Genomic DNA, 23,578 nt, shown 5'->3' with positions numbered 1-23,578 from the left:
ATTTTCAGTGTAACTTGTGGGTGGTCCTTGTTCTTTCACAACCATCCCTCATTACTGGATGTCCAAGGTGTCTGGGAACAAAAGTTTACTGCTGTATGGTATTGTTGCATCTCCAGACACTCCTGTTCTCTATTACATGACCCCAATTTTTTGGCTAGTCGCTTGAGTCAAAAAGGGGTAATGATATTATAATGAATTGAAAGTATTCTTTTCTGCTTATCACTACAAGATGTTAGAGGAGACCATATTTAAAATTGGGAAGCTATTGGAAAACAAATGGGAGGTGATGGATAATGGAAGCATTGCTTCACAGCCACCTTAGATTTTTCTGTTAGGAAATGAAGAGCCTGATTCACCTCTTACTGTTTTCCAACTGATGTAACTGCATTGATTTTAAGGGGCATATAATTTACATTTATATAAGTGAGAGCAGAGCAGTCTGGGAGTGTAAGGTGTGTTTGGGTTTTAATTCTCACTCAGATCACAAGTGGAAATGAATTTGGTGTTTTCTTCTTAGTTGCTGTGTGCAGGGCAAAAATAAGACATTTCATAATTTGTCACATTCTGGCATAATCAGTGGTGAAGCCCAGGAGTGTTGAAGGTCAGGATTGAGGTTCAGTGACAGAGCTACATGGAAAAACCTGCACAACTACTATATGCACTAGCTCTGGTGCTGACTATTAGTTGCTATTAGTCCTTTCAATACCTGAGTGCCAAACTTCACCCTTTTTAAAAGGGAAATAATTGAGTGTATTCAGAAATATCAACTCCTGCTCTTTGAAAGGTGCAAGCATGATGATCATCATTTATAAATGATTCCATTTGAATTATTCAGTATGGTTTTAAAAATTCTTAGGAAAGGCCAGTGGATAAATGATTGTTCAACTTAAATTATGTGTGCATATTAGACCTTTTGTGAAAACAATAAAAGCTATTCGTCCCCTTGTTGATACATGCAGGGTCCACCAGGAAGATAGTGTATGACATATGATATGTCTGTATAATATCTTTTATCATGAAAGATTAAGAAAATGAAGATAGGTATAGTATTAAATAGACTACATCATATACTTTATGTATTGTTACATACATTGTTACACTCTTGGTTGTAGCCAGTGAGAATCTGGACATATAAACAAGATACTGAATATGATTGTTAGGGATTGGATAACTCATTTAAATAAACTTTGGTCCATTTAAACTATTTCTGGAGCAGATTTTCAAAAAAGCATCCTCTGATTTCGAACGTGCAATTCTGCTTATAGAATCCATTTTGGGTACAGTAATATAGTTAAGAAGTCTTACTATTTAAATTATGGATCATATAGGTAAAGTGGGTGAGGGAATATCTTTTATAAGACCATTTTCTGTTGATGAGAGAGACAAGAATTTGAGCTTACACAAAGCTCTTCTTTAGGTCTGGAAACTTAGAGTGTCACTGCTAAATACAAGATGGAACAGAATGTTTAGCATAAGTACTTACCACACATTTCAACATCCCTCCCGTCACAGAGAGGAAAGGAAAGGGGAGGGAAAAACAGCTGGGGGGGGGGTTGCTAGTGGGTTATAGATAGTTGTAATAAGTCCAGTGTCTCTATTCAATCCATGATTTTTAACATGTAGCAAAATTAGGAATTTAAGCTGCCAGTCTCGTCTTTTGAAAGTGTTGTGCAGGTTTCCTTGGAGGATGAGGACTGATAGGTCAGATATAGAGTGATCACTTTGTGAAAAGTGTTCACTCACAGGTGATATGGTGTTTTTGTGTATTATCATTTTCCTGTGTGAGTTCATTCAAGAGTGTAGTGATTGTCAGGTTTCACCCACATAGTTGCTGTTGGGGCATTTAGTACACTGGATGAGGTACACCACATGTTGTAATAGGCATGTGTAGAACCCCTGGATCTTGAAAGGTTTATTGTGGAGGGTGTTGATCATTGTAGCAGTGGAAATATGTCTGCAAGTTTTGCATCTGTTGTTCTGGCAGGGTCTGCTGCCGCTTCATGTTGGTGTGTCCTGGTCTGTGGGGAGCTTGCTTCCGATGATGAGCTTAGAGAGGTTGGGGAGTTATTTGAAGACTCCTCAGAGCATATTCTATGGTGTCTGACTGAGTGCTTGGCTGTAGATAAGATTTCTTGATGTGTTTGGGTTGGTTATTGGATCTATGCAGGTAGGTATGGTGATCTCCGGGTTTCTTGTATATAGTTGTCTGTAGAGTTCCATTATTGAAGCTAATCATGGTGTCCAGGAAGTTGATGCTGGTATGGGCTCCTCTGTGGGTAGGCCTGTACTATAACATCTGCATAGATGAGGAAGGCAGCCTCTCCCCCCCCCCTTTTTTTTAATGTTTTAGGCAACCTTGGCCTATTGGGCAGTTTGCTATTTTGCTTACCTTGCCCATATTTACTGTCTGTTACACCTCCCTGTGCACTAGCTGCCCTGGCATAACTGTGCTGAGAACTGCATGGAGGAAGTTCTGCAGAGCCCTGCTCCCCCAGAGACCCCTGGGAGTCTCTACTCTGTCCCATGAGGTTACCTGCCGTAATGGCGATGAGTCCCCATGTGCCCTGGGGCTTCATTTGCAATATGGGCATCGCTACCTTTGCCGGGGGGAGGGGGGGGGGCTGCCCCGGTCTTGCTGCCCAAACTTGAGGCCAGGCTGGGCCTGCCCTGTGACCCCATGTAGACCCCGCACACCTCGCTGCCTGAAGCTGCTGTAGTAAATGCAAATTAGCATGCAGCAGCTGTTTAGTACCATCAGTGCCCACACTGAAGGTGCAGCTTCTGGACCTCCCACTTCTGGGCCAAGAGTATTTTGAGTATTTACTATTCCAATAGTCTGACTCCTGTCAGGTGAAGTCCCTGAGTGACTGGTTGAGCATGATCCTTGCACCTGGCAGTGGCCCCTGCAACTGCCACCCCTTGCCAGGCTGGAAGGCCGGATACCACCTCTGCCACCCATGCCCCCCAACCTCTGTGGTACAGGTCACACTCACCCCCACCCAGAAAGCATTGCCTTCTTCTTCCGGCCAGCCAGACAAACTCCTCCCTGCTTAAGTGCAGGGTGGCGATTGTGAGAGATGCTGGTATATAAGGATGTGACATCCATGGTGGCAAGGATGGTATTCTGAGAGAGGTTGTTAATATTGTGGCGTATGTGGAAGAAGTCAGTTGTGTCCTGGAGGAAGTTGGCCTTTTGCATGGTGATTAGTTTGAGGATGGTTTCTATGAGTCTCCATATTCCGTCAGGAAGAGTTCCATGGCCATATATGATTGGTTTGCCTGGGTTCTCTTGTTTGTGTATCTTAAGAAGCATGTATCTTAAGAAGAATGTCCTTGGGGTTGGTTTGTGGGGACTGAGTTTGTAGCGTTTTCTCTTGGAGTTGTTTGGGGAAGGATTTGATGATAGCCTAAAATTCCTGGGTAAATTGTGGTGTGGGATCATTTTTGAGTTTGTCACTTGTTACTATGCTTCAGGAAGTCAGAATTTAGATGACCATCTTTTGTACCCACAAATTGTTGGTACATATATACAGACACAAAGTTAGATGCCTCTCTCAAAGAAGTGTCTCTTTCTGTTTTAATCATCACCCAATATAGAAATATTAATATTTCCAAATTCTGGTGTTTAGGTACCACATTGCCTTCCTGCCTCACAGTGGTCCCTGTCCATAGGTTCTCTCAGCTCCTGTCCCAGAATAGTTTTCATGTATGTTATCTATATGTATGTGGTAATATAGCACACACAAGCATCTGTATGAGGAAGGACTGCAAGATTGGAAACAAGTATGAGAGAAGACCTTTAGTGAATTTGTATAAATAGCTTGGGAGTAAAGAGGGCAGTCTAGTAATTGAGTATGAGATCATCAAACTCATTTTTAACCAGGACTTAGAATGATATTTGAACCCAAATCTTTGGGGTTGAAAGCCTATTTTACTAATCTGCTATACAACCTAGGTCCCTTAAAGACTTAGGTCAGTGGTTTTCAGTCTTTTTCCATGTGCTAACAAATGTTGAATGGAGGTGCGGACCCCTTTAGAAAATTTAGACGTGTCTGTGGCCCCTCAGGGGTCCATGGACCACATGTTGAAAACCACTTATTTAGGCAATTCAATTTTATTTCAATATGCAGACAAGGACCAGAGTGTGATATCTGTTTTAATTAATGATCTTTTGTTTCATTAGCATCTCCTACTAGTTTTTTTTCCAGTAGTGTAGTTGATTATAGCCTTGACTGTGACATAAAGATTGTAAGTTCAGAATCAAATATGACTGTGAATTACATTGTGCGTTTTATGATAAGGCTCCAGTCAGGCAATAGGAACTTTTATTTTTTTTCTATTAATAAACTACCTTCAGGACAAAGAGAGATCATCCATTTTAAAGATTACAATACATATTTTAGATTAAAGGAAGCTGGTTTTCTTGATAATAAACTGGTAGTTGCCTAGTGTAAAGATTAACATATTATATTCATATTCACTTACTGCTAATTATTTAGACAATATCTCTTCAGCTGACAAAATGCATTTGAGATAAATACTGGGTTCCCCCCCCCACTTTTTCAATGCAAGTAAAATAAGTATGTGTGAAATAAGCAAACATCACTCCTTAAATATACAGTTCATTTAAATTTACAGTTTTTTTAACTTGTGTTTATTTGTGCTCTACTTTTACCAGTTATAAGTTCATATAACAGTGTTGCTGACGGAAGTAGACGGCATCATGACTAGGAATATTTGTAGTTTAAATAGTAAGTGGTTGGGTTAAACCTCCATAAAACAGCTGTGAGTTCCACCCCTCATTTAAGATAGCTGTAAGAGACAGCAAAAGAAAGGTGTCTTCCAAGTATCTGTGGGTTAGTGTAGTCTGGTATTTCTGATATTTATTGTAAGGCAGAATACAGAGTGACAGACTGTCTCTCTTGGGATGAAGCGGCCTAGAAAGTTATTATGGTCCTTAAATTCAGGGCTTTTCCTCTTCTGTGAGTAGATGATGAAGGCAATAACAGAGAGGTGAGAACTGCTTCTGATAGAACTCTGGCTTGAAATCTAGTTACTTGGGCCCCAGTTAATCAAGCTAATTCAACATATTTGTAAATTTAAGCATCCGAGTAGTCCTATTGGCTTCAGTAGGGCCTTGGCATTTTGGGGGGTTTTATTTCGAGGCTTTTGTTCTTTTACCCTTAACATACATATGCCAGCCTTTTTACATATATCATGAGCTTTTGAAGGGCTACAGGTTATATTTCCAGGCCTGCTATTTGAATGGTGCAGTCACAAAGGAGCAAATCAAATTACTTCCAATAATAGTAGGGGTAAAAAGGAAAAACTAAGCTGAATATTAAGAAAAAATTCCTAATCAGATCTTGTTAGATTACGGAACAGTCTCTCAGTGCAAGACACATAAACAGGGATCATTAAAACTAAAATGATAAAGATATCTTTTAAAGCAGGGACATGGAGTATGTGACATAGATAAAGTTTTCCCTGCCCTTCGGATTCTACCTGACCACCCGTTTAAGTCAAAAAGGAATTATTCACTGTTTGGTGGGTAGGTTGAAAAAGCTTGAATATTGACTCTCACTATAGCTGCTCAAACTTGGAATTTCTGTTCCACAGGAAATTCTAAGAAGTTGTTTTTGTTCAGACTCAGATTGGGTTTTTTTAATGTGAAATTTGCTGTGGAAAGGAAATTTTGGTTCTTTGGAACATTTCCATTTGAGTTCTTTGCCACAGAATGGGAAACTTAGAAACTAGTCTCAAGCTTGACTCTCTCAGCTTCCAGGGCCACAAAGGTCCTGAGGAATAGGGCGCCTAGAAGCCTTGAGAGCTCCATCTGGAGGTAAGGCTCTCATTTTCCTCTAGACAGACTGAGAAGGAGCCAGGGAGGCAGGAACCTGTCTGATTTCCACAAAAGCTTTGTTGAAATCAAGAGATTCCTGCAAATGTTTCGAGTTCAAAGAATGAGCATTTGTTGACAGAAACAAAGTCAGTTGGAAAAATTCAGACCGACTCTAGTTATCACATGGTTCTGAAGCTTAGGATATGGATAGCCCGTGTGTGTGGGTAAATTATAATTATATATATTTATATATATTTAATTATAATATTATGTATGCACACATACGCATGCACACAGACAACACACCAAATAAAAGTAAAGTCAAAGGGGTTTATATTTATGAATACCTCTTTTAATAATGGACAATGAATACATGTATTTTGTCTCAGAGGAGCGACTGAAACGTAAGACGATGGAGCTAGTCAACAGGTAGAGAAATCAAATACAGAATATTCAGAGTTTTAGGTTCTGTAAATTAAAAATTATTCACAAAAGAACTCTTTTATTTTTCAAGGATTTGCCGACTTTGTATAATTAAATGGCAAAAAAGTTTGTTAGCGCAGAGTTAAGGTTTCCCAGTACCAGCTTGTGTCCTTCCAGAATGTCAAGTTCAGCATAACTCAATCTTGAGAAAATACTGCATTAAGGTAAATACCCAGCTAGCCTTAACTCTGAGTTTTAGCAGCGTTAAATGGTTTGAACGGTGGAGGAGGTAGGTGGGGCAGGTTGATAGAAGTATATTTGTAAGCTAAGAGACGGGGATTAGTTTGAATGTCACAGAGCTATGGCTGTGATATGAGGAGATCAGGTTTGTGCCTACCCCGTGTGAATGAGTAGAGGAAAGGGGGACATGTATACTTCAAGGAGCTATTGAAATATTGTATAGGTTGTCACAGTAGCAGGGCACCAGAGGGAGGGAGGGTCTTGCCACAGGGATTATCAGGACTGAGCTCTGATATGAGAGCAGTCAGTGGGGGTTAGTGAAGATAAGGGAAAGTATAAGTTTACATGGTATCCTGTGAGTAAGTGTGAAGGGGTTGTTAAATTTCACAAGTGAGCTTTTTCTGTCAGGAGAGTAGGTACATTATGGGGACAATAGCTGCATACCTATAGTGCCATACTTATGCCAGCATAACCCTGTAGTGTAGTTGCAGCCTACATTTATGGAAGGGATTTGTCATCTGCCACCACTGAGACCAGCCTAGCTCCATCCTCTTTGGAACCCCCCTTCAGGTAGTTGAAGGCTGCTATTAAATCCCCCCTCACTCTTCTCTTCTGCAGACTAAACAAGCCCAGTTCCCTCATCCTCTCCTCATAAGTTATGTGCCCCAGCCCCCTGATCATTTTTGTTGACCTCCACTGGACTCTCTCCAATTTGTCCACATCCTTTCTGTAGTGGGGGACCCAAAACTGGATATAATACTCTAGATGTGGCCTCACCAGTGCTGAATAGAGGTGAATAATCACTTCCCTCGATCTGCTGGCAGTGCTCCTACTAATGCAGCCCAATATGTCGTTAGCCTTCTTGTCAAAAAGGGCACACTGTTGACTCGTACCCAGCTTCTCGTCCACTGTAATCCCCAGGTCTTTTCCTGCAGAACTGCTGCCTAGCCAGTCGGTCCCCAGCCTGTAGCAGTGCATGGGATTCTTCCATCCTAAGTGCAGGACTCAGCACTTGTCCTTGTTGAACCTCATCAGATTTCTTTTGGCCCAAACTTCCAATTTGTCTAGGTCACTCTGGACCCTATCCCTACCCTCCATCATATCTACCTCTCCCCCCCCAGCTTAGTATCATCCACAAACTTGCTGACGGTACAATCCATCCCATCATCCAGATCATTAATGAAGATGTTGAACAAAACTGGCCTCAGGGCCAACCCCAGAGCACTCTGCTTGATACTGGCTGCCAAGTAGACATCAAGCCATTGATCACTACCCGTTGAACCTGACAATCTAGCCAACTTTCTATTCACCTTATAGTGCATTCATCCAATTCATACTTTTTTAACTTGCTGGGAAGAATACCGTGGGAGACCTTATCAAAAGCTTTGCTAAAGTCAAAGTATATCATATGCACTTCTTTCCCCATATCCACAGAGCCAGTTATCTCATCATAGAAGGCAATCAAGTTGGTCAGGCATGACTTGCCCTTGATGAATCCATGTTGACTGTATGCCCCCCCCCCCGATCCCAATTCACATGAGGGGGGAAGGGTATGTCAGATCCCCACAGGTGGGCCCCCCCAGCTTGTGACACACTCATGGGAGGGGAATGTGGTTCTGACAGGTGCCACTACCTCCATTTTCCTTCAGTCCAGTCAGTCACCCCCATGTTTCCCCTCAGTGTCCCATCCCTCCTCTCCTGTCCCCCACCCATCCTCATAATCCCTCCTCCCACCTATACCTTTCTCATCCTATTTCCACCTACTCTGCCACTGGAAATCACTAGCTCCTCCCAGTTAACATTTGCATCTGTTGTTTCTTTTCAAAAATAGTTTTGGCACCTTCTGAATATTCTGCTGCACTCAGATTGCATTTCTCCATCATTAAAAGCTGCTTTGACAAAGGCAGATCGGAGAAAAAATAGCTCCTCTTTTTATTTCAGATTTCTGTCTTGAATTGGATTTGAGTGCCTGTGTAGTGGTTAGATTCATTGGCTGGAACATTCCCTTGTAGCTGCACAAGTCCTGTGACTCTAAGGCACCTTTAAACACTCCTTGTGCTCTCTCTATCTCTGCACAGGTGCAGTGTAATGTATTAGGCATGTGAGCCTTAGGGCAAGTCTACACTACAGCATCACACCAGCGAAGCTGCAGCGCGTCTGGTGCAGATGCACTATGCCAATGGGAGAGCGCTCTTTTGTCATCATAATTACTCCACATTAGCAAGAAGCAGAAGCTATGTGGGCAGTTGACATAGTGCCAGTGTGGGGGCAGAGCAAAACTTGCGTTGCAGGGGAAGGGGGTTCCACACCCCTGAGCTATGTAAATTAGATTGATTTAAGAGGTAGGGTAGACCTGCCCTTACTCTTGGCAGAAGGCCTAACTGAAGAAGCAAACTCTTTTTCAAATAATGTTTTAATTTGATTTCCCCTAAAGGCTAATGGGTGGCATGCACTCTGTTGTGGTAACCCCTGAGCATTGGCGACCCTGATGCAATTATCTCAGCCCTATTGATCTCTATCTGCGCACAAAAATATGTTTCCAAAATGTCAACTTTAAGAAAAGTATTTTTTCTTTTCTTTTCTTGGAGGCTATATGCTGGAATCCCCTTGGTCAGATGGCCCCAAATTTGGATCTCTGACCACATCCTGCACCCCCATAAGGCACACCAGATTTCAAGGCAATCCAATTGACCATATAGATTTTAGAGCACTTTGACCAGTTGAGCTTTAAACAGAAATGCTGGTAGTAATCTTAACTATAGCTCTGGTCTAATGTTTCTTATGGTATCAGAGTAATTTTATATAGACTAGAAACACTGTCTTTACCTTTGTACTTTAACAGTATTATTCAATTTCTGAAACAAATCATTTTATATTAATATATTGTGTTCTTTAATTTTTAAAATGAAAATCTCTGAAGCATATACCTCAGGTGGCCTTCACAAAGGTTCAGAAAATCTCAAAGCTTTACTACAAACAAGTAAATAGTATTAAATTATTCTGTTTGATCACTTAACAGACGCAGATACATTTGTGAGCATGTCCATTTATGATAGCAGTAGAAAAAATGAAGGTAATGTGGAAATTTCTGAATAGAACTCATTGAATACAATGAATTCTAATACCAAACTTTATCATAAATAATGCAACAAAGTAATGTTCCAGTTGTAGCAACTGGCATCCTCTATTAAGTGGAGAAAAAAATTATCACATTGTCTTCTGCAATGAGTTACCCTTATTAGTGCAGAACTATTTCTAAGGGCAATTTATGCTGAATAAAAGTGCGTGGAAACAAATACTGAAACAATTTGGATTTTTTTTAAAATGCCACTGAATATGCCAGGAGCTAACTGTAGAATTAGCTGCACAAAACAAAACAGGGGCCTAGTTCTGAAACCCTTATTCTCAAAGAATAGTACTTTCCTAATTGTGATGTAATGTGCTGCTCATCATGAATAAGGATATCCCAATCTGGTTCATAGTGATTACTTGCAGTTTAGAATACCATGTCCTGGTACTCTACGTAATGCATTACAATATACTTCATATAATGGAATGTACTTTATTTTAAGGTACAGATAGGGCTCAGATCAGAAAATTCACGTCTGAGTTGAAAACATTCCATATTTCCAGGGTGTTCAAGTTCTGATCAGGGCTATGATAGTGTCAGCGCCTTCCTTAAAATTTGAATCTGGGTTGATATTCCAATGCTTCTCCCTCTCCAAAGGGATTTTGTTTCAGACTCATGCCTTATTTTGATTTACATTTTATTTTTAATTAGTCTTATTTGGTTGTAAATTTGTCAAACACAGATATTCCATGGAAATTTTGCAAAAACATAGTACAAAATCTGTGACTTTGCTCCTGCCCAGTGAAAAAGAGGCCAAGTCTAACAATCATACACACACAGTGTCTGATACAAAGCCCACTAAAATCAATGGAATCCTTCCTTCTACTTCAGTGAATTTTGGATCAGACCCAAAAGGCCCAAATCATGGTATCTCTACACAGTCTACACAACCACTTAGTTCAGTGGAAGTCCCTAAGCAGGGATTGCAGGATTTGGTCCTAACATTTTCTGATCACCTTGGGCCTGTCTTCTGATCTTTTTCAATTTCCCAAACCTGTTTTTACTTATTTATTTACATTGTAGAGATTGGCAGGGAATAGTTGCAGAAGCATACAATATATGTTGTAGAATGGCACTGTTTAGCAACTGATAATTACTTTTAGTACATGGTTCTTTAACTACTATGTTCCTGTATGGCTGAAATTATTTCTCACATTACCAATGAGAATTAATTAGTCACAGTGATGCCAAGTAATTCCCACATATTGGAGGCTTCCATAGTACGTATGTAATTGCTGAGGCTCAACTCAAGCTCTTTGTTACATGAAAATAAAAAAGCTATATGTGACTGAAATAATAGCTATTTTACTAAAATCTCGTGTATTAATGAGCATTAAGGTTTTGTATTGTTTATTTACAGTAATAATTATTGATTGCTTTTATCTAAGTGTTGAAAACACTATTGTGAAGCCCCAAACATTTCAGGATGGCATTTGAAGCTTGCAAACCTTCTTCAACTTTACAATTTTTGCCTGTAAGTCAGTTTCCTTTACTCACCCATGTCATGCACACAGAGCCTGATCCAAAGCTCATGGAAGTCCAGTTGCAAGACTCTCATTGACTTCAGGTGGCTTTAGATGAGTATTGTGGATGACTGGTAATGGCGTTAAATGTAAACCTCAGTATGCAGTGTGCCCAATTCTGCCCTCTTATATGCACTTACAGCTCTGGCTGACTTTAGTTGGAATTGCAGAGATTTAAATATTGGCACCTGAGGGCAAAATTGGGTCCTATACATGAGATGTCATATACAATAACAGTGTGGTAAGGTTACTATCAGGATTTTAAATGGTAAATTTACTGTTACAATAACAATTTTCGCTTCCAATTTTGCTTTCTATGCAGATCTCTCAACAACTCCTTGAGCAAATTTTTAAATCTAAAATGCTGTCATTGTGGTTGGCAAATTGTGTAGCTGTAGATGTCTTCTGGGAGATATTACAATCCCAGTGCATTTTACGTAGTCAGATCAACACAGTAAACAGAAAGAACAGTTTTCACCATACTTGTCATGGTTGATGTTTAATAATGTAATTTTACTAACTATCTTTTTGCTTTTAAAATTGTGAATAATGTTCTGTTCATAGAAATTAAGGATTAATATCTGTGTACTTAGCGGGGTACAGTGCAAACAGATGCTGTGCATGCCTCTCACACAACTCTGACAAAGTACCTTGATCTTAACTGGATGAATAGCTGCTACATTAGTCGCAGACCACTCTTGCACAGAAAGTTTGTGTCAAATAGCTGATTTGTGAAATGGACAAATAAGAGGGCACCAATCACATTTTACTGTGATTAAGCCAAAGTCTGTTAAGCATGGGTGTCTAGAAATGTAAGACTAACACACTTATTCATGGTGCTACCTAGATGCTTAAATAAATATAAAGGCAGGGTCTTGGGAATTCTGAAGTTCCACAGAATTTTGCTGCAGCCATGCGCCTACAATTTTTCTCTATATGGTAGTGATGAGATAATTAATGTAAGTTTCCAATGAGCTGCCTATAAATGCCTAGAGAACAAGTTTTGCAGACAATGTGGTACGGGTCAGGAGCTCTTGCTCATTGAGTTCTGCACATTTGAAAATCCATCCATTATCACAATGACCTTTGTTAGTAATTTAAATAAGCTATTTCCCTTACCAATAGGAAGAAAGAGAAAATATTTAGAGAATCTGAGGGCAAACAACCCTGCCATAAAAGCAACAATCCCTGTGCAACAAGTTCAAGTATCCATTTCAAGGCTGTTGTATGCCATTGGGAGCACATTGAATATAGTGGTTCTTCATTTAAAAAGAACTGCACAGGATGTGTTTACCTATACATCTTTGCGAGAGTCATAACAAAATTCTTCATTATGGTGGACAGCATGTCAGACTAGAAATTGAATTGGCCTTCCTGGATGAAAAATCTCCTGCCAAATTGCATATGATTCTGCAGACAATTTAATCAAAGATCCTTGTTGCCGCCAAAATCATCGATACTCCACCCACCCACAGTTTGCTGAAGAAATCTGAATGCACAAGAGAAGGAAATTATATTTTTTCAGTGTTGCTGGAGGTGCTTAGAAAGTTCAATGAGGCTTTCTTGGAAATAGATGAGAAAAAGAACAAATATGTCTGTAGATTGAAATGCAATATCCCAGTTTGTGAAAGAAGTCCAATTGTTTGATCCTACAAAGGTCATTTTCCTTCCACAAAGTAAGAAAACTATTGAAACTCCTGTGCCAGCCAAAGTTTGGTCTCTACACAAATATCCCAGCGCCAAACAATGTTGCCAGTAATAAATCATCTGATAAAAATTGCTGTGTTGTGGAAAAGCACTGGTGACAGAATCTGAAATCTGGCTGAGGCAGCATAAACTTGTGTGTTAACTGAGTCTTTACCTGTGTTAATGCAGTTGTAGCATACCCTCATTCTTGAGGTGTTTTGAGGTCTTTAGGAGGACAACATATACCAGACAATATTCTTCTGTTACAATGCAAAGAAATAAATGCATCAGTTGCATTTTAGGCTGTTAAGATTTTTCAAAAATGGGTGCCTAAAGCTAGGTTCTGAAATCCATGTTTAGGTACCCAAATAAGTGGCTTTATTTTCTAACATTCTGAGCAGCACTGAAGTCAGAGCATTTTTAGCCACCCATTTTAGATCTCTTTAATAAAAGAGAGGAATATTGCTTGTTGCCAGAATAAGGATGGAATTAGCAAAAGCACCTAAGTAACTGAGGAATACAACCTCCTTTGAAAGCCAATGGGACATATGCTCCTAAGTCATTTAGCCTCTTTTTAACATATTTACCTGTAAATTAAAATAATTAACATACTTTGCTGAAGAATTTGAGTTAATTGTGCTGGAGAATACATGGGCACTTGCTAAATACCATTACAGAAAGAATATTTGTCATTTTATATACTCCTCATACTTAAAAACCAAACGATTTCACCCACCTAAAAATGAAATCAATACTTTCAGCAACAACACTGCAAATTAAATTCACTGAGGTACTTACGGTATAGTATTTTTCAGTTCCGTGTTAAATTCCCATGATAAAATCTTCAGTGAAATACAAAAATACTTTAGAAACTTCATGAGCCAATGCAAAGCAGATGGAGCTGAGGCCAAAGTTTGAGTTCAGGGTGATCTTTTGGCATCCAGCTGGAAGTTGGCCAGTGTGCACTGCTTCTTTGAATTGGCTATTCCCTCAAAAGCAAGACGACAGTGTGATGTTGCACTCCATATGTTTATGGAAATATACTTATGAGTGTAAATATAATGTAACTGGAATATGCTTTATGCAAAAGGTCTCTTGTAAGGTATCATTACAAAGCTTATAATCTTATTCTTGCATGTATGAATGTATCGTTCTTGTATCTGAAGCTAGAAATATGAAGTATAACTCTGAAGTCCTATTGTAACTATGCAAAGTGTGGGCCATTAATAGATTCTAGGACTGGAAGGGACCTCGAGAGATCATCGAGTCCAGTCCCCTGCCCGCATGGCAGGACCAAATACTGTCTAGACCATCCCTGATAGACATTTATCTAACCTACTCTTAAATATCTCCAGAGATGGAGATTCCACAACCTCCCTAGGCAATTTATTCCAATGTTTAACCACCCTGACCGTTAGGAACTTTTTCCTAATGTCCAACCTAGACCTCCCTTGCTGCAGTTTAAACCCATTGCTTCTTGTTCTATCCTTAGAGGCTAAGGTGAACAAGTTTTCTCCCTCCTCCTTATGACACCCTTTTAAATACCTGAAAATTGCTATCATGTCCCCTCTCAGTCTTCTCTTTTCCAAACTAAACAAACCCAATTCTTTCAGCCTTCCTTCATAGGTCATGTTCTCAAGACCTTTAATCATTCTTGTTGCTCTTCTCTGGACCCTTTCCAATTTCTCCACATCTTTTTTAAAATGCGGTGCCCAGAACTGGACACAATACTCCAGCTGAGGCCTAACCAGAGCAGAGTAGAGCGGAAGAATGACTTCTCGTGTCTTGCTCACAACACACCTGTTAATACATCCCAGAATCATGTTTGCTTTTTTTGCAACAGCATCACACTGTTGATGGTGGCTTGGAATCTTGATGGCTCCCATTAATTAGGACAATTGGTTGTGAATGGCTCTGTTTACTCGCAAACCTTCCTGGGTACCTGCAGGCCAGCCCTGAAAGAATGGAGAATGAGGTCTTACAGTGGCATGTGATCATGTCACCTGGTACTAGAATCCATTTTAAACCTGGTGCTTTTCCATTTAGACCCAGAGAGAAAAAAGAGTCCCAACTTGTGCCAAAGCTATAAAAGGGGGTGGAACAGAACAAAGGAGCGCCAGTCATGAGAAATCCCCTAGTTACCACCTGGAACTAACAAGAACTGTACCAGATAGGGTGACCAGATGAGAATTCCAAAATATTGGGACCACCACAGGGGGAGCACCATTTCAATTGTTACAGTCACCCATCCGAGTCTTCGGAGGCACTTTGGCGGAGGGTGTTTCAGTTGCTGATGGTCTTCAGCAGCATTTCAGTGGCAGGTAATAAACCTTGCCGCCAAAGAAGGAAGTACCCACTGCCGAAATTCCGCCAAAGACCGTTGGTGACTGAGGGACCCGCCACTGAAGTACCACTGAAGACCCTGATGTGCCGGGTGAGTGTAACAATTGAAAAGGCTCTCCCCCTACTGGTCACCGCCGCCTAAGCAACAAGATAAAAAAACAAACCTCTCGAACCAAAATATCGGGACAAATGGTGTCCTGACCGTACTTCGGTCGGGACGCGGAACAAACTGCTTGATATCAGGACAGTCTCGATTTTATCGGGACATCTGGTCACCGTAGTACCAGGGGAAAGGATTTGGCCCAGACTAAGGAGTCTAGTCTGTGAAGGAAACTTATTAGAACGTCTCTGAGGATGATATTTACCTGTATTCAGTTTCTTAAATGTATCAGGCTTAGACTTGCGTGTTTTGTTTTATTTTGCTTAGTAACTTACTTTGTCCTGCCTGTTGTTACTTGAAACCACTTAAATCCTACTTTTTATACTTAATAAAATCACTTTTGTTTATTAATTAATCCAGAGTAAGTGATTAATACCTAGCGGAGCAAACAGCTGTGCATATCTCTCTATCAGTGTTATAGAGGGTGGACTATTTATGAGTTTACCCTGTATAAGCTTTACACAGAGTAATATGTATTTATTTGGGGTTTGGATCCCATTGGGAGCTGGGTGTCGAGGTACTAGAGATAGGTGACTTGCTGAGCAGTTTTTGGTTAAAGTCTGCAGCTTTGGGCGTGTGGACCAGTCTGTGTTGCAGCAGACTAGCGTGTCTGGATCAATAAGGGAGGGTTCTGAAGTTCCAAGCTGGCAGGGAAAATGGGCTCTAAGGTAATTCCAGCACATCAGGTGACTGCCTCAAGGAGGTCTCTGTGACCAAACCCATCAGAGACGTCACCTAGTTTACTGAATTAGGTAAGGGAACATGTTGCCTTCCCAACAGACCTCCCAGAATATGTAAGTTTACCACAAAGGCTCGTCCATCTGTTTTTTTTTGTTTTTATTTTTGTTATTTTTTTACTCATTTGCTTCTTTCACTGCTTCAGAGAAGAAGGGAGCGTAGGGACTCTGTTTACGTGAGTAGGTAAATATAAATTATATTATTAAACTTAATCGCAGATAGGAACAATTTTCAGAAAAGCCTTTCAGTACTGTCTAAATTACTTAGATTTACTGAGCATTCATGATAGTCACAATATATAAAAGGACAGGTTATGTTTCCAGTTGCTCTTTTGGAATGTGCACCTTTGTACTATCATGAGAGGTCTGTTAGAAATGTCTAAGATACACAGGACAGGGCTTAATTAAAAAAAAAAATCTTGTTTCCAGTTTTGCAAAGCTTGTGTAGAAGGTGGACAAATTATTGTACTGAGTGTGCCTAAATATCAAATGCCTACAATGTGAACAAAATCAGCATTAAAAAAAAGTCTCTCTATGTCAAGGAACAATATTAGAGGGGGAAATCCTTTCAGCTTCATTCTGTTGCTTTAGAAAACAACACAATGGCAAAATGTACTGATTTCAGGAAATTCCATTACAAACTCCGTTCCCAAAAGTAATAATAAGCACATTTTCAAGAATTACTATGGTATTAATCCACAGCTTTTTTCCCTTTTAGTGTTGTATCCTTTTTTCCCCTTTAGTGTTGTGCTTCCATATGTGCTATCATATGTGATTTCTTGTGAGTTCACGTCTTGCCTACATAAAAGACCTGGAAAGAGATTATTGCTGGCCAACTGAAATAAAAATAAAAATAAATGTAATATTGGATGTAAGAATTTATAGAAACCTTCAAAGACAGGGTGGGAGTAAATAGTTAATTCTTATTTTATATGTAGTCAGGGCCGTCGCAACCCATTAGGCGACCTAGGCTGTCGTCTAGGGCGCTACAATTTGGGGGGCGGCGACTGCGGCGGTATTTCGGGGTGGGACCTTCCGCTGCCTAGGGTGGCAGAAAAGCTGGCGGCGCTCCTGTATGTAGTCAAGATATTACACATGGTTTTGAAATAGATAACCAAAGCTTTTTCTTTTTTTCCATATTACTTAGCTTAACAAACTTAACAATTCAAGAAACAACTAAAGTGTATTACACCCTTGTTTTCCTCTTTTAAAATGGGTAATATTGTGTTTTTAAATGTTGTTGAATTTTGTTGTTTGTTTAGTACCCAGTGGCCTATAACAATCTGTACCATGTGTGTGTGTTTATGCATGTATGCACACATGCACATAGATTTTAAATGGGCCCAATTATGCCTGTTGGGTCCATACTTGGATGGGACCATCCACATGGAAGAAGGGAGAGCACCCATGTACCACTTCCATGGTGGTGTTCCTACCTCCATCTTTCCCCACAGAACCTGGGGATTGATCAGGCTGCAGTGGGCTGGCTGAAGAAGGGAGTATAGAGATTGGGGGACGTACATTCTCTTGTCTCCCCCATTCCCCTCCCCACCTCTCACCCCACAGAGAGTTCCTAGGAAAAAATGCTACAGCTGGACATGCAAGTCTTTGAGGGAAGCCTCTAACTCATTGGTTACCAATTTCTTTCTGGTCGTGCCACCCTTATTGTAGGCCCCTCTGAAAAGCCATTATTAGTCCCAATAACCCTTATGAAAGTTTCAGAGTGCCCCACCTCTAGTGTCCCCTCTTGCCATTCCCTGGCACAGTTTTTTTCCTGTCCATTTTCTCTCTATTCTGCAACTGTTCTCTTCCCCCCCCTCACCCCCCAAATGTGACCTCTTTTTGGTCTTGCTTCTAAAGTTTAGTGAATTTTATTTTTGTTTTGTGGCTTTCCCTCTCTACTCTACTCTCTCTCTACTCTACTCTACTCCCACCTTAGCAGAAGGTTAAATGATGCTAGAGGTTGGGGTTTTATGTTCCTGCAGTCTAGTTGAGTGCTATTGGAGAAGAGGAGTAAGACAAAATTCAGGGAGCTGCTTCTTAAACCTGCAGCACTGTGCATGTCAGCTGCACCTGTAATCATTTCTATTAGTGATGGTTATGGAAGAAGAAAGTGAAAAGGGGTGTTTTTCAAGAGGGTACATTACATACAGTTACAGAAGCATAGTAGCACGGCAGAAGAACAGATCCAAAGAATCCACCCATGTATTGTTCCCTTCTTTGTACCCCCTGAACTAGTTAGGGCACCCCTGCTAGCGCCTGGCCCCTAAGTTGGAGATGCTTCTCTAATTAGCAAAGAAGATTTAAAATTTTTATTTGATTTTGAAAATTTAAAGTCACAAAGTATTGATGACTTCAAAATTCCTGGGTTTAAACACACTAAATTAGTGGGACAAATGCATTGCACAACGGTTTGCAGTATTTCAACCCATGTTTACCAAAAAATTTTAAAAAACCAAAATGAACAATAAAATATCTGTGGTCGCTCCTTCCCTACCCTTATCTTATTTCATTGTTTCACCTATATTACACATTCTTCATGCTTTTTTTCCTTGTAGAGCACTGCACACACTGCCATCACTTAAATAATAAAAATCTGAATTTTGGTTTTTACTTTTTATTTAAAAAATTAGTAAATCTATCAATTAGCAAATGAGTGCTTATTTTAGCTGGGGAGTAACAGATTGTATCTCTTATTTCCTAGTTTCTTAATTTCCTAGTGCTCCTGCTATACAGTAGTCTAAAAGTTATCATTTAAAAGAGCAACCTCTTTGAGAGGAAAAATAAAAGATATGAAGGAAACCTTTCTTTAAAGAGAGACTACTTCTGTCTCTTTAAAGCACCGAATAATCTCAGCAGGGTAGTGTATAGTAATGATAGTTTCCAATAACCATATTTGACTGTGTCCATCATTTTGGTACATGCACAAGATGCTTTTCTAGAAAAGCTTCAACTGTGACAGCTGGCTACTTCTGACTCATTGGTAGATTTGGGAAATCTAAACTAAACATGAAAAATCATTTTCTGCAATCATATATGGTATGAAAGCTGAATATATCTTTTGCTGAACCCTAAGAGCTGTTATGAAGTCTTGAAAAGTAGGTCTCTCCAATTCTCTAGTGATAGATTTCTTTCAGTATGTTTTAAAACTGGAACACATACAAATTTATGAGACCCTATATAAAGCACAAATCTTTTGTCAGCCCATGTTGCATGGTAATATAATTTAATTTTCTTTTTTGTTTACACAAACCATGTCTACTGTGATCACTGCTAAAAACTCATAAAAGTGCCAATAGTTGCTGCACTTTGGTTTATTTCTACTTTTAGAATAGAAAATAATTGTAATATTCCTGATACAGTGGTGTGGTGATTCTTAGTAAGTGTTGACTTTTTCATAGAAACCAGTGCATTTGGGTACTGGAGAATGGAGGGGGAGTATCAAATGCTTCAGTCTGTCACAGCTATTGTTATGATCTCGGCTAACCATTGGAACAATTTACTCAGGGTAATAGTGGATTCTCCTTCACTGGTAATTTGTAAATCAAAATTGGACTTTTCCCCCCTAAAAGATATGGTCTTATTTTGGGGAGGTTCTATGGCCTGTTGTATCCAGGAGGTCAGACTAGATGATAACCATGATCCCTTCTGGACTTGAAATCTATGAAAATTAATGTTGTTTTACACTGATACTCATCACTCCTGATCATTGCTGGTTCTCTGCCTATTCAAATAATAGTACATCATAATTACAAATATACATGTACATATATGTATATTGTATAGACCTGTCTCTGTGCGTGTGTGTGTGTGTGTGTGAGAGAGAGAGAGAGAGAGAGCAAATTAACAACATATAGGGACAACTCAATCATTGAAGACTGTGATACCGGTAGGCCAAAATTCCTAGGTAGTTAATGTTCAGTCCTGTCCTTACTACATGTCGGGTGACCACCTGTCCTGAAATGCAGAGTTCAAGTCCTAGTCCTGAGCTGAATGACTCCAGGAACAGCATTTGTCCCGGATTTCCTGCAGCGCTGCTCCATGCCTGCCCAAGGCTCAGTGGTGGTTCCTGGAGGGGGAGGGGGTTAGGTGAGCTTTTGCCCCCCCACTTTGCCATGAGATCCTGCCCCCTGTTCTTCCTCCTCCCCCCGGGTCCCCCTCCCCACCCCGACAAGGCCAGAAGCCGGAGCCGGGCAGTAGTAAGAGCCGCCCAGGGAGCCTTGGCTGTTGTGGGGAACCCTGGACTGTCTACCTGCCCTGGGCGGTGTGATCCTGGGGGTGGGGACACGGGCCTGCTCTTGGGTACCTTGGCACCCCCCCACACACACATAGGTGGAGAGTCCAGGGCTCCCCAAGTGGCTCTTACTATGGCCCAGCTCTGGGTTCTCGCCTGACTGGGGGCGAGGCCTCAGGGTGAAGAAGAGGGTCAGGGAGAGGAGGGCTTGGAGGGGAGAGGAAAAGCAAGGGGTGAGGTCATGAAGGGGGTGGCTCCTGCATGTGTCCCGCTTTTGCTTTTTGAAAAGGTGGTCACCCTAACTGCATATCATAATACACACCGCACTTCCATTTATCCAAAATCATGTTTGTTCAGAGATTTTTGTATTTATTCCTAAGCCTTTCCAAAAACTGGTGTTGTGCTGTACCCAAAATAAACTTGTCAATGGATTCCTGAGCCTGTCCCCTGGAATTCCTAGGTACTCAGAATCCTGTGTAACTAAGTTAGTAGTGATTTATTTATGAAATTCCTGGAGGGAGGAGGGCACCACTCAAAGGTTTCAAAGCTGCAGGCAGAGGTAAATCTATTGCAGTATTGTGTCATAAAACATTTAGAAAGAGATAATGCAAAACAAAGGAAATATAGAGGAGGGGGAAACAAATGTGGTCTCTGGGTGGGGAATTATTGAATATACAGAGTCAGGGAATAGATTGTCTAGAATGGAAGAGAGGTTGGGGAAATTCACCTGGTTACTTCCCCCGCAAACGAATAAATCACTGAAGCTAGAAGCAGTGTTAGTGCATTTTATTCATATTGTACTATAGATACAATCCACTATATTGAGGACATATGGTAGTGGTTGATGATGTGTTGGGGGGAAACATATAATGAAAGCTATACTACAAAAACCTTTCTATTTATGACGTTGGCTATCTTCAATAAGATTCAACACACATACATTCAACACACTTTTGATATTAATACCATTTTCCAGGGAGATAATCTTTGTTTAATTTAAGAATTTCACAACCAAGGGTTGCAAATTGTCCTTCTTGGTTTTGTTTGCTTCTTTTCAAGGTTACTTATTTTGGATCCACTTAAAATATGGTCTGACTCTGCTTTTGTTAATATCACAAGTCATTTACATTTGTTGTATCTCACATAAACCATAAGGACAGGATCCTAATGGGCAATGATCTCAAAACTGTAGAAGAAATGAACTGTTTATCTCATTCTCAACATGAGAAACTTAATATATTGGCTTCTGCAGCTAACTCAGTCGTCTTCACCTTTATTTTCCTATTTGTTCATAATCTGGAAAAGAAAAACAAGCTCTCCTGCCTTTTCAGGCCCCAAACGATTTCTCCATTTGGAATGAATTAGTCCAAAGAAAGAAAGAAAAAATATTCTTTCTACACCGGCAGAAGAAGCTACTGCTGTTAAAAGTGAGATTATCACTTCAACAGTCTCTGAATCCAAGTGCTTACGTGACTTCGACCAGTTCACTGGTGTGACTTTCTTTAAAACATCATCAGCAAACATATTTCTTGAATGGTTCACCCTTAGCTCTGAAGTGTATTATAGTTGGCATTATGGAAAAATGGTTGCTGGATGTCCATGTCATAGCCAACTCCTCTTCTTTAGCAGTTAAGGTTTGACCCTGGTACTGAGTATTGAGAATATTTGCAAGAAAATGAGCTGGAGATAGTGCTTGTCACATTCGGTTTTTTAATGCTTGTAATTTAACTCTGCCATTGCATATTTCTCTTTTTAAGATCTCACTCAGTTCCTTCCAAATTTCAACAGCATCAGCAATAAAACAGCTATTTCCCTGTACTTTGTTCAAGGCTACAGAAATAGGCTTCATGGTACTCAGAATGTGTTCAACATTTTTCTTAAGCCCAATGTTGAGAACTTTGGCTGTGGCAGTGCCATCTATTTTTTCACAATTTTGTTCACAAACTGTCATCAGATTAGGCCACTTCTTGATATAATGCTCAAAGCAGTCCACTACTGAGTTCCATTGCACATCTTGTGGGAGAGCTAGCTTAGTTCCTCCCACTTTTTTCAGAGCAGCTACTGTAAAGTTGTTGTCTCGGAAGTATTTTGCAATTTCAACAACATTAGCCTTTATTTATTAAGTCTTTGGCTAGGAGGTGCATCAAATGAGCACTGCAACCATATGTTATTAGCTTGGGACTCTCTTCTAAATAATTTCTTCTCATCTTGGATACATTTGCAGCATTGTCTGTGACCAAGTTTCGTCCTGACATTTGATTTTTTTTTTCAGTTTGTCATAGCTTTTACTGCTACTTCTTGTAAGTATTCTGCTATTTGTTCATTTCCTGATGTATCAATTATTGCTGTAAGGAAGACATTCCCTTCTTCTGTTGTCACAGAAGCACATACAACAGGATCATTGTGGACATTGCTCCACCCATCAAGACTCAGATTAACAATTTTACCCTCTAGACCTTTTGCACACTGCTCAATTTCTTTTTCATAAACTTTATCCAGCAATTTGTCTGTGACATCTGCTTTGTTGGGTGGACTGTATCCTGGTCTTAATGACTGAACCATGTTAATGAAGTGTGGGTTCTCAATCATACGGAAAGAAGAGTTGGTTGCATAAACAAACCTGGCAATTTTTTTTTTATCAACTACCTCTTTTTGTAATCTGCTGGTTCTTATCACAAACTTATCTAGGGTTGTTTCTGGATGATGGAGATTTTTTTCTGTTTGCTACAGATGATATAGATGATGGCTATGGGACATACATGATGTGACTGAAACACTACCATTGGCAGATAACTTTGAAACTTTAGAAAATGATGGTGATCTTGAAGATGGATAGTCTTCAGAATCCTGTATGTTGAGGATGGATTCTCCTAAACAAAATAAGTCAATGCAGTTATTTAATTATTATTACCATACTGCTCATTTAGTATTACTCATTGCATTCACTAACACTCAGTACTACTTTAAAGGTGAAATTGTAAAAGAAAGATCTGCCTATTTCAGTTGTTTATTCTTTATCACAACTGCATCTAAAATGATAGTACCGTAGAGAAACAACTATATTTTTTTGCTCAAACATGAGAATTCAAGAATAGTCCAGAAGGAAGACAGGCAGTCCTTAAGAAAGAAGTATGAAATAAAGAAATTTACCAACCTAAAGATCCTACATGTTCCTTTCATCATCTTCAATGCAGCTTCCTCCTGAGAAGGAACACTTCTCATGATGTTGTTTCATTCGGGCAACCAGGCCTTACATTATT

General features: G+C 40.0%; 1 protein-coding gene across 6 annotated transcripts in view; it reads left to right on the top strand.

The window, feature by feature from the left end:
- The window catches only part of FSTL5 (follistatin like 5), a 639,703-nt gene that overhangs the window by 390,278 nt on the left and 225,847 nt on the right, over nucleotides 1–23,578 (top strand). The window lies entirely within an intron of this gene.

The sequence above is a fragment of the Chrysemys picta genome, chromosome 5 (genome assembly GCF_011386835.1).
Source record: "Chrysemys picta bellii isolate R12L10 chromosome 5, ASM1138683v2, whole genome shotgun sequence".
Lineage (NCBI taxonomy): Eukaryota > Metazoa > Chordata > Testudines > Emydidae > Chrysemys > Chrysemys picta.
Note: the sequence above shows the minus strand (reverse complement) of the source record. Positions and strands in the feature narration are given on the sequence as shown.